The sequence below is a fragment of the Cyprinodon tularosa genome, unplaced genomic scaffold (assembly GCF_016077235.1).
Source record: "Cyprinodon tularosa strain WSP-4 unplaced genomic scaffold, ASM1607723v1 ctg125, whole genome shotgun sequence".
Classification (NCBI taxonomy): domain Eukaryota; kingdom Metazoa; phylum Chordata; class Actinopteri; order Cyprinodontiformes; family Cyprinodontidae; genus Cyprinodon; species Cyprinodon tularosa.
This window is the reverse complement of record NW_024038059.1, coordinates 532,806-544,112: the sequence shown is the minus strand read 5'-3', so window position 1 is coordinate 544,112 and position 11,307 is coordinate 532,806.

Sequence of the window (11,307 nt, the reverse complement as noted above, 5' to 3'; positions counted from 1 at the left end):
TCTGACAAGCGACAGTATAAAGAATCAAAGGCTTAAATTAAATTCCATTTTAAATTACTCAGCAGCATCTTGAATCCATCAGAGGGTTTTGGCCCAGAATATTTCTACTGACATGTGAAGAGACTTGTTTTTCATTTTTATCTTTCACTTCATTTTTCTTCAAACTATGTCACTTAAAGTGACCTTTGCCAAGAGCATTCAAATCCCAGTCCTGCTTAGGTAAGACTGTTGTTGTGATTTGTGGTGAGAAAACGTCTACATGTCTTTTGGAAACAAAAGTCCTCTATGCTTTGTGCACAGCATAAATTTAAAAAGTGTTGATTTTTTTGTTTGAAACAATAACAGACAATTGCCCAAATTGTGGGTTGATCCATATATAGGCCACGCCACATACACAACAGAGAGAGAGATACAGGTGCTGGTCATAAAATTAGAATATCATGAAAAAGTAGATTGATTTCAGTAATTCCATTTAAAAAGTGAAACTTGTATATTATATTCATACATTACATACAAACTCATATATTTCAGATGTTTATTTTGTTTAATTTTGATGATTACAAATGACAACAAATGAAAATCTCAAATTCATCATATCAGAAAATTAGAATATTACTGAAGACCAATAAAAACAAAGGATTTATAGAAATGTTGGCCAACTGAAAAGTATGAACATGAAAAGTATGAGCATGTACAGCACTCAGTATTTAGTTGGGCCTCCTTTGGCCTGTATTACTGCAGCAATGCGGCGTGGCATGGAGTCGATCAGTCTGTGGCACTGCTCAGGTGTTATGATAGCCCAGGTTGCTCTAATAGTGGCTTTTAGCTCTTCTGAATTGTTGGGTCTGGTGTATTGCATCTTCTTCTTCACAATACCCCATAGATTTTCTATGGGGTTAAGGTCAGGAGAGTTTGCTGGCCAATTAAGAACAGGGATACCATGGTCCTTCAACCAGGTACTGGTAGCTTTGGCACTGTGTGCAGGTGCCAAGTCCTGTTGGAAAATGAAATCTGCATCTCCAAAAAGTTGGTCAGCTGCAGGAAGCATGAAGTGCTCTAAAACTTCCTGGTATGTGGCTGCGTTGACCCTGGACCTCAGAAAACACAATGGACCAACACCAGCAGATGACATGGCACCCCAAACCATCACTGACTGTGGAAACTTTACACTGGACTTCAAGCAACGTGGATGAAGTGCCTCTCTTCTTTTCCTCCAGACTCTGGGACCTTGATTTCCAAAGGAAATGCAAAATTTACTTTCATCAGAGAACATGACTTTGGACCACTCACCAGCAGTCCAGTCCTGTTTCTCTTTAGCCCAGGCAAGACGCTTCTGACGCTGTCTGTGGTTCAAGAGTGGCTTGACACAAGGAATGCGACAGCAGAAACCCATGTCTTTCATACGTCTGTGTGTGGTGGTTCTTGAAGCACTCACTCCAGCTGCAGTCCACTCTTTGTGAATCTCCCCCACATTTTTGAATGGGTTTTGTTTCACAATCCTCTCCAGGGTGCGGTTATCTCTCTTGCTTGTACACTTTTTTCGACCACATCTTTTCCTTCCCTTCGCCTCTCTATTAATGTGCTTGGACACTGAGCTCTGTGAACAGCCAGCCTCTTTAGCGATGACCTTTTGTGTCTTGCCCTCCTTGTGCAAGGTGTCGATGGTCGTCTTTTGGACAACTGTCAAGTCAGCAGTCTTCCCCATGATTGTGTAGCCTATAGAACTAGACTGAAAGACCATTTAAAGGCTTTTGCAGGTGGTTTGAGTTAATTAGCTGATTAGAGTGTGGCACCAGGGGCCATCAATTTTGAACCTTTTCACAATATTCTAATTTTCTGATATGATGAATTTGAGATTTTCATTTGTTGTCATTTGTAATCATCAAAATTAAACAAAATAAACATCTGAAATATATGAGTTTGTATGTAATGTATGAATATAATATACAAGTTTCACTTTTTAAATGGAATTACTGAAATCAATCTACTTTTTCATGATATTCTAATTTTATGACCAGCACCTGTATAACTGCAAATATATAAACTGTTTAAGGGATATGAACACCTTTGAGAAAAGCTGTATATTTCTACCCCACATCTTCATTCCTAAGGTGTGGATTTTTTTCTGTACATTCACTATGAGCCTGTAGAGGTCAGCATCACTCTTCAGTCTATATGCATAGCAACATGCGTCTGTCAGTCCCATCCTCTGCCAAAAAATGCACCTGCTCAACAGCACAAGGACAATCAGGCTATTCATTTGGCTCATTTTTCTTGCTGCTATGATTTGCTTTCTGCTGACATCACTTTGTCCAATTTTGACACATTTACTACAATGTATAAACTGTTTTTATGCTCAATTTTGTCCTTGAATCTCCTGAACTCTTTATTGTATTTATTCTGTCACCTCATCTTCTCTCTCCCTATGCTATCTTCTTCCTTTCTCAGTCTCTTGCATGTCACCTCCGACCTTGGCCTTATAGCCCAGTGTTTGTTCACACTCTTATGATGCTGGAGTAGTCACATGGGCCTATAGTGTGGTATGCATGCATAAGAAACTTGCTCCTTGTGATTTGTTGCCACACACACATTGCTCTCCTCGGTCCTTTCAGGCCAAATTGTGTGTGTGTGAAACAAGATCTTTGCCTTCTTTTCTTTTCCATTCAGCCTGCTCAGATATCTGTTGGCTAACTGAGCAAGAGCCTATCTCTCCCTAGTCCAGGGCCACATCGTTTGGCAGCCTGACATGGGATTGAAGTGAAGGGAGTTATGCCTGAGATAATGAGAGAACAGTGAAGAAGGATTTGCACAAAGGAGGATGGCAGGGGCCCTCAAAAAGTCTGTTTGGGGGTGCAAATGAGTGAAGCAGCAAGGGGAAGAGAGCAGAGGAGATGAGGAAGAGTGGATAAGGGAGGGGCGGAGAGGAGAGGAGCGTTCCTGCCGATGCTCACGTAGGCCCACAGCTGCAGAGTCGCAGTTGCCAGTCTCGTCTTTGTGTCGTACTAACACCCCTGATTCTGTTCTGTTCAGCCCTCCCTCCTGCAGCCCTCCCACTCATTTCTGTCACGCTGCTAGTCACACTCCCTGCCTCACACCTCCAAGATCCCAACACACGGAGGGAATTTTGACATTAAATGTATTCAGACGAGACTTTCTATATAGGCCAGAATAACTGCACCATCTCTGAAATGTGGGCTGAGGCTTAGTCATTCAGGTGCAGCAGCAGTGAAAGGAAAGTGAGAAGCAGCCTCTAGTGTCTTGTAATTACATTTATCTTTGTCTAAATTCTCTAAATCTGCAATTAGAAAGACTCAGTGTTTGTGGACACATTGTTTTTTGTGCAGTGATACAAACTGGATTGTTTTTCGATCTAAAGAAACTGCAACACTTGTTTCCATGCACCTGATCCTGGTATCACCCTACCACATCATCCGATGCTGCCAGTCTGCTTGGCTGGCTGCTAACTCGTGACATCACCATCCTTTAACTCCCGCCAATACCGGAAAGCTGATATGCACATACACCATAATCTCTTCCCCCTTTTTATGGTGGTGTGATCCTCTTTGACTCTAAACCTTTTACAGAAAACAATAAAACATGCTCATATGATCCACCAACAGAAACAAAAGATTCCTCTATTACTGAATAGAGAAAGAAAAAAACTGCTTTTCAAGCTTTATCTGTACCTGTTCGAGACCACACCAATGTTTGGCACCTTTGTAATCTTGATTTTACTCCCATATATTTTATATATAAACACAAAACTCAATATATCGGAATACCCGTCAGTTCTGTCAGATGGAAATTTAAATCCACAAATGTAGTCAAATTACCGGTAAATCATTTTAAAATTATTTATAAAAGTTATATTAAACAAAAATGTTTGGCTTATTAAGGAAATTAAATCTACAATAAAATTATTTAGCTTTTGCTCTATCCAGTGGAACAGATCTGCCTCGCCTTGCAAAAGTATTCACACCCCTCAATCTTGCTGTCTCTTTGTAACATTAAACCCATCATTATTACCGTAATTAAAACTTATTTGGATTTCATTCAATAGATACTTCTGAAGTGGAATATAAACAATTCATGGTGCCATTTCTAATTAATTCAAATACATTTAATTGTATAAAACAAAGAAAGCGTTCTGTATATGTATTCAGCCGCATAAGGTTAAAGTTTGGAGTTTTGCCACAGATTCTCAGTTATCCTTAAATTTGAAGTTGGACTGAAGAGAAGATGCCACTCTCATGTTATTACTGCTATGGTGCAAACTATGGGTGGGTATTGCCAAAGAAGTCACGATTCGATTCGAATCACGATTCACAGGCCACGATGCGATTCTATCACGATGCATCACGATACTTGAATTATTGCGATGCATTGCAATATTTTCTCCTCCATGTTTTGTTTTTGAATGACTCGGCACAGTATCCCATGGCCGGAAATGCTTGTGACACAAGGCAGCGTGCGTCAACACATTTGCAGCGACATCTACTGGACTGGAATTTGTATTACACTTGTTTTTGGCTGATGTTCGCCAACCATTCATGCAATTTTATTTATTCATTTTTTAAAATTAATAATCGATTCTTGGCATCAAGAATCGATGCAGTAGATCACGAAAATTAGAATCACGATGCATCATCATCACGATTATTTTGCACACCCCTAGTGCAAACCAAAAACATCTTGGACCAGAGCATTTTTCTCCACGTTAGCTGTGTTCATATGGCTTCCAACAAACTGCAAACAGACTTATGTTTGTTTTCCAACAATGGCTTTTTTTTTTTCAGCACTACTTCATAAATAATAGAGTGCATGACTGAAAGTTGTGCTGTCAACATATAAAGGCAGCTAGATTCAACAGCTTGAAAGAGTGAAAAAGGCTAAATTTCAATACAGTTTATACATTTGTGTTTGAATCCTTTTTGTCAACTTCCTAATATTTCGCCGCTTTGTTTCTGTGGTCACAAGACCCACAAAATAAAATGTTTTTTGGGGTGTAATATGAGTAAATTTGGAAAAGTTAAAAAAGTACCAATATTTTTTAAAAGACCCTGTTACCAATACTTGGAGGAATTAAATCTCAGGATGTAATAGATTTTGCACTGCTGGGAAATGGCAATAGCATTGTAGAAATAAACAGTTTGTGGGTTGAGGTCTATGTGAAGTTTGCTTTCTTCCCACTCTTCGTGGATTCAGGCCGAGCAAATCTTCAGACTCTTTGTTGTGTTCTTTGAAGCATTACTCTACAGTTTTTCCACCATCCTGCTCAGACTGGTTGCTAGTGTAGAATCAGAGCTTTGCCATTTTGTGATGTTAAATTATTTGACAAAATGTTTCAGCTCCAGGACCGTAAAACTCTTGTAGCTCTCATAGGTATCATTTTTTCTGCAAACCCAACTCCGCGGACCCCCTTAAGTCCAACGAGGGTATTGGCTAGGTGCTACAAAAATCTACTATTTCCACAGGACCAAGGGTTTGCATTAAAACCTGATAACTATTCTTCTTTTATTTTGTAAAATATTATGAGGTGGAAATTTGTGCTGAAATTTGTCCTCTGGGCTTATTTCAGTGTTTGCATCAATTCTGTTGGCAATCCTCGTGTCAGCATCCCTTAACTGGGTGTCCCAGGAAGGATATGCCGGGGGTGAGGCAAAGAATCCTTGCTGTCTCATGAATCTTAGGCTCTTGGACTGATAAATGTTGGAGGCCCCTGATTTAGGGAGTAAATATAAAAGCAGCATTGATACGTACACCACATGCACTTTTTCCAAGCAGAAACTGGCAGCGAATCAAACTGAGAAGCAACTAATAGGATTTTTAAGTGGTCATAATCCACTGGTTTACAGGGCCAGCCACAAGTGGTAATACTGCTCAGAAAGCCTGCACTCTGAACATGCAAAAACACGTGGAATACATAAAAATCTAAAGAGAGAACAAGTAGAACTGGACCAGCTGGTTTCTTTGAACCAGATCTTTGTGTCACTGGAGATGTAGGTGGAGCAAATATATCTATGCTCCTTCTAATTAGCAAGGAGAGTCTGACATAAAAGCTAGAGCATTATTATGACACAGGACACGTTGTTCTAACATCTCAGGGATAAAAGCAGAACATACAATTGTTTATAATAACAAAAAAAAGGAAATTATCAGTTTAATTTGCCCACATAATTCGTATCACATTTTCAAAAAACCTTTGATAAGAAATTATTGATGAAACAAAGAGCAGGGGTTACGGCACTTTTTAATTCTTGCTCAAACTATATAAAAAATGTTAGCGACTCATGCTGTTTTCTTAAACTCTAAACCTAAATTATACATTTAAATTTTTGATTTTGAGCCTCTAGCGTCTCTATTTAATTGATTTGAGAAAAATGATATATAATAAAAAAAAAATATTCAGGGGTAATTAATATTTTTTCCCTTGGGGCTATACTGAGGCTCATGAAACAACTACAGAGGCTTTTCTTCAAAGTAAGTTATAGAACAGATTAGCTATTTTAACTCTTGATTGACTAAAACAAAAGTGTCAGGGTTAAAACTGTTTCACCCATTACACCCCCCTCAATTTGTTCATCACTTCAAAAACTACCTTATAATGCCATGAAAATCCTGAACTTAATAAAAAAAATTTATTATAAGTTTGTTTATGACAATACAAGAAAGCAACATCCTGAAGTTGGTACTGCATACCACCCAATATTTGCAGTTACACAGTACCAACCAGAACATACTGTCTCCCCTGACTAAAAGGCTTTAAAAATGTGTTTTCTACTTTTACAAGTTAAGCTTGGTCCATTCAACATGTGACCCTCTAGAGTTGGCCAATTACAAGTTGCACTGAGGCGGAGTTGGGTGGGAGGGTGAGGGATGTCATGCGGTGACAGTATGGTCTAGTTCTGTGTAAGTACGTGTAAAGATTGGTGGAAGATTTTATTTCTTCCACCTCATGAGAGTTGGTTTAAAAATGTTATTAATTTTCACTAAAGAAATTCCTATATATAAAATAGTATGAGAGCTGTTAGCAAATAAAACATAGATTAGTGCCCGCTTCCACATAAACTCCTCTTTCATTGGTCTTGGTGTCAGGCCTGTGTTGCATTCACCGGAGCTGGGAAAGTACATCATTATATCCTAGGGTGGCTCGGTTTATTTCTTATTTATCAAGGTAAACAAAAATCAGAGACTTGATGAGAATTATTCGGAGCTAGAGTTGGGAATGCCCAGGCCAGGTGATGCGACTGCATCTACCTAAACATAGAGATCTGACAAGGAGAGTGTCAATCAGAGAAGCAGCCATGCCAGTCATGGTGACTTTGGAGGAGCTGTAGAGATCCACAGTTTAAGCAGGAGAATTTGTGGATTCGACTCTAAGACACACATTTCATGACCAATAGTCCGATATAAAAATGGATTTGTTGATTGTTGATTGTCTTGCAAAATAGAAAGCAAGAAGAATACCTCTCTGCAAGTTTGCCACAAGCTATATAGTGTCAGCAGAAACAAATTTGAGCAAAATGCTTTGTTCCAAATAGGGAATGTTGTGAAGAAGCCGAGAAACATTATTTCTCCTGGCTATAAACTTGTAGAATAGTTACTATATATATTGTTTAACACTTAAAAAGCCACTTCGGAAAAGTCTAATATTTTTCTCTGAGCCACTCTTGGGTGTTTTTAGCCGAACGTTTTCAGTTATTATCTTGTCGAAGACCCGTGGCTGCAACTGGGACCAAGCTTTCTGACACAGGGCAGCACTTTTTTCTCTAGAATCCCTTGATAGACTTGAGATTTCATTGGGCCCCACAAGGATTCAAGACACCCTTTGCCAGATGAAATAAAACAGCCACAAACATAGCAGAGCCTCCTCCGAATTTTACAGTAGGGATGGTGTTCTTTTCTTGACAAGCTGATGTGCCTTGACAAAAAGTTACATTTTTGTCTTGCAGATGCTTTGTGGTTCGTCAACATGTAGTTTGGCAAATTCCAGTCTTTTTTTTCTGATGTGCTCAGTGGCGCAATGGGTAGCACTGCTGTCTTGCAGAAGGTTCTGGGGTTGACTCCCGGCCCAGGGTCTTTCTGCATAAAGTTTGCATGTTCTCCCTGAGCATGCGTGGGTTCTCTCCGGGTACTCCGGCTTTCTCTCACAGTCCAAAAATATGACTGTTAGGTTAATTGGCTTCTCTAAATTCTTGGTGTGCATGAATGGTTGTTTGTCCTGTTTGCCTCTGTGTTGCCCTGAGATGGAATGACGACCTGTTCAGGGTGTACCCTGCCTCTCGCCCATAGACAGCTGGAGATAGGCACCAGCACCCCTTGTGACCCCACTTGGGATTAAGCCTGTAACAAAAAATGGATGGATGGCTTTGTGCAGTTTACCAGCAGACTATGAATATATTAAGTAACTAGAACTGCAAGTTATAGTTAATTAATAGGTCACTCAAATCAAGGGTAAAACCAATTCATGATTATTAGTTAAATTGTTATAACAGAAGACTCATCAAGGGGTCTAAGAGTCCGTTTCGAGAGCCTCTAAAGAATGTTCAATTTTGGGTGGGTTAATGCATTTAGGGTGTCCTTTAAAATATCGGCAGATAAATGTAATAACAATTGCTGCAGAGATCTTAAATGCAATCAGTGAAGCTTCTGTTGGTTTTGTAGTGTATAATGAATACTGACTCAGGAATGCATTAAAATGCAGCACACCAGAGTGAAATGGGTTAGCTCAAAGGGCTGGTTATCCTCCAACAGCAGTGTGTCGCAGTGAGCTTTTCGCAGATTTTTGATTTATGCCCAATATTGAACTGTGGTCTGCGCTATGTTATTCCCTGCCACAGCGCAAGAGGGACAATCATGAACTAGCTGTGGGTCTAGATACGGCTGAGGCGGTGAGGAAGTGGGGGCAAGTTTGTGCGACAATGGAGGGACATGAGGGCGAAAAAGAGCGGGGATCCAGGTGGAAAAGGGGTCCCAGTTTTCTTGCGCAACTTGCTCTTCTATCTGGTCCAACTTCACGAGTCATTTTCCGCAATGGTGCTAAACGACACTATGCATAGTGTAGAGCGGATGCAGATTTGACCAATAAGAGGCCTCCTGTCTGCAGCACTGTTGCGGTCACCTACAATGATGGAGAGGTGCAGCAGAGTTTCTGCGGCAGGGGCGGAGGCACATTTGCATTCAATGCGAGACGCAGACGACCTGGTTTCTGAGTATAAAGCAGCCTTCAGATAAGAACTGGAGACCAGGTTATGAGCCGGGCTGAGCCAGGACAAAGGGCTATATAACTTTGTCCTAAGATGGTGATCCCTCCATACATGCATGGCCGAAGATGAGGTAGCCAACCAAACCGTAGCATATTAACTCTCCAGACAAAAGAAAAACACACATTGCAGATAATTTACAGTGAGACTCAGCTCAGAACTCTTTTACTTAAAAAATGAACAGTTGAAATTAAAAAGCTTTTTTCAGATAAAACACATACAGTTATCTATTATATACCTCACCTAAGCTAGAGGGGAAAGAGTGGAAAAGGAAGGTCACTGTGTGTTGGTTTATTGGAAAGGAAGGGACGATGTCTGGTTCAGCTCAGAAACCCAGCCCACTTGTCCAACAGGCAGCTCTTGGATAGACTTGAATTAGTCAGATGCAAAGTAGTAGAGGAAGATCTACAGGGCTTAATTTGATCCCTTACAGCGTCTTTGAGAGGATGTCTCAAATGTCAGACAAAGGTGGCTGAAAACTTTGTCACAAAGGCACCTCTGCAACACAGTTGGGGTACAACTGCTCCGTTGTTGGCAAACAAGGGTCGATCAGGCAAAAAACCCAATGGTTTTTTTTAACTACTTCAGAGCATGCAGGATCGAGTTGAATTGACACTATGTTCGGTTCTCTCTGAATCGTAGGCAGTTTTCACCAGCCACGTAATGCTTGGCTTCAGCTGAAGACCAGTGTGTCTCACTTATCACACCCAGAGGTCAAAGGGCAAAGATGATGGTAAGATTTTGTGCAATAGTTTTAAAGTGATCAAATGTGAAGAAGGCTTGATTCGCTTCATGCATCATTTGACATTTGATCTTCAACACTTATTTTCCTTCCCCTTGGTCATCTCCCATTAATTCCACTTAGAGTCAAACAACGTCAGATGTTGAAATCTAACACTGTTTCTCGCTTTTAATCTCTTTAGAAGATTTTGCGGGCTCTTTTGTTACCATTCATATTATCAATCTCTTTGATTTGTAATCAAAATTCCTCATCACGCTACTTGGAGATGGTCTTAAAGCCTATACCTTTAACATGCTTTTTCTTTCTAATCTCAAAGTATTTCCTTTTCTTCCTTTGGTCCATGTTAAGTGTGGTACACACCACGTCACCAGTCAGCACAGTGACTACCTGTAGCCATATGTATAGGCCCAATGACTAATTACTATATTTTAGAGACCTGTAATGTTAATTAGTGGACACATCTATGTTTAACATGTCCCTCTGGTCACGTTATTTTTAGTCTTTTCTGCTGTTCCATCAGTTTTGTCCAGGTCCGTTTAATGAGTCTATTTTTTTTTAATCACTTTGTTTATTTACTAATACTAATTTTTGTTCAAGTTATTTCTGTGACTATAGTGTTTTTTTCATTCATTTAACACGTGGTAACAACAATTTTTTCCATGTATGTATTACATAGAAAGGAATCTGGTAACCTCTTACATGTATAGAGATTGTAACAATTGCTTAATGTGAACAGAATCCTACCTTTAAGGCTTAACTGGTGGTCATCATAGATAGCTAAAGGTTTGGCCAGAATGAATCAGTGATTTCTCATTTTCCTACTTCAAGAGTCTAGACGTGACAACACCATTTTCTATAAAGCAAGGGGGAAAGAATTTACCTGTGTATTACCTAACAGGAACTTTAACGTCAGACTATTTTCTTTCTGTGACTCTGTTGTATTCCTCCTGTTGCATTCCCTTGCTCATGTACTTGCTGATGACTGGACACTACAGCGGCTGCGGCACACACTCCTCCCCTTCTTTTTTGTACTCTATGACCCTACTTGGGTCTGGTGCATTTCTTGACCTTGTTCCAGAATTTTGATAGCAAGTGGAAGTTGTTCTCTTTTCTTCCTACATTAACAGAAGACATCCTACTGTCTATTTAGAGATTTGTTAGTTCAGCTGTAGGAGACTGTCTGCGTATACAGTATCTTCTTTGCATTTTCAAGACATTTACCCACTTGGAGAAGACACAGACCATGTACATCATATCTTATGTCTGAAGGTAGCAGTAGGAACTGTCCTAATTCTACATGAC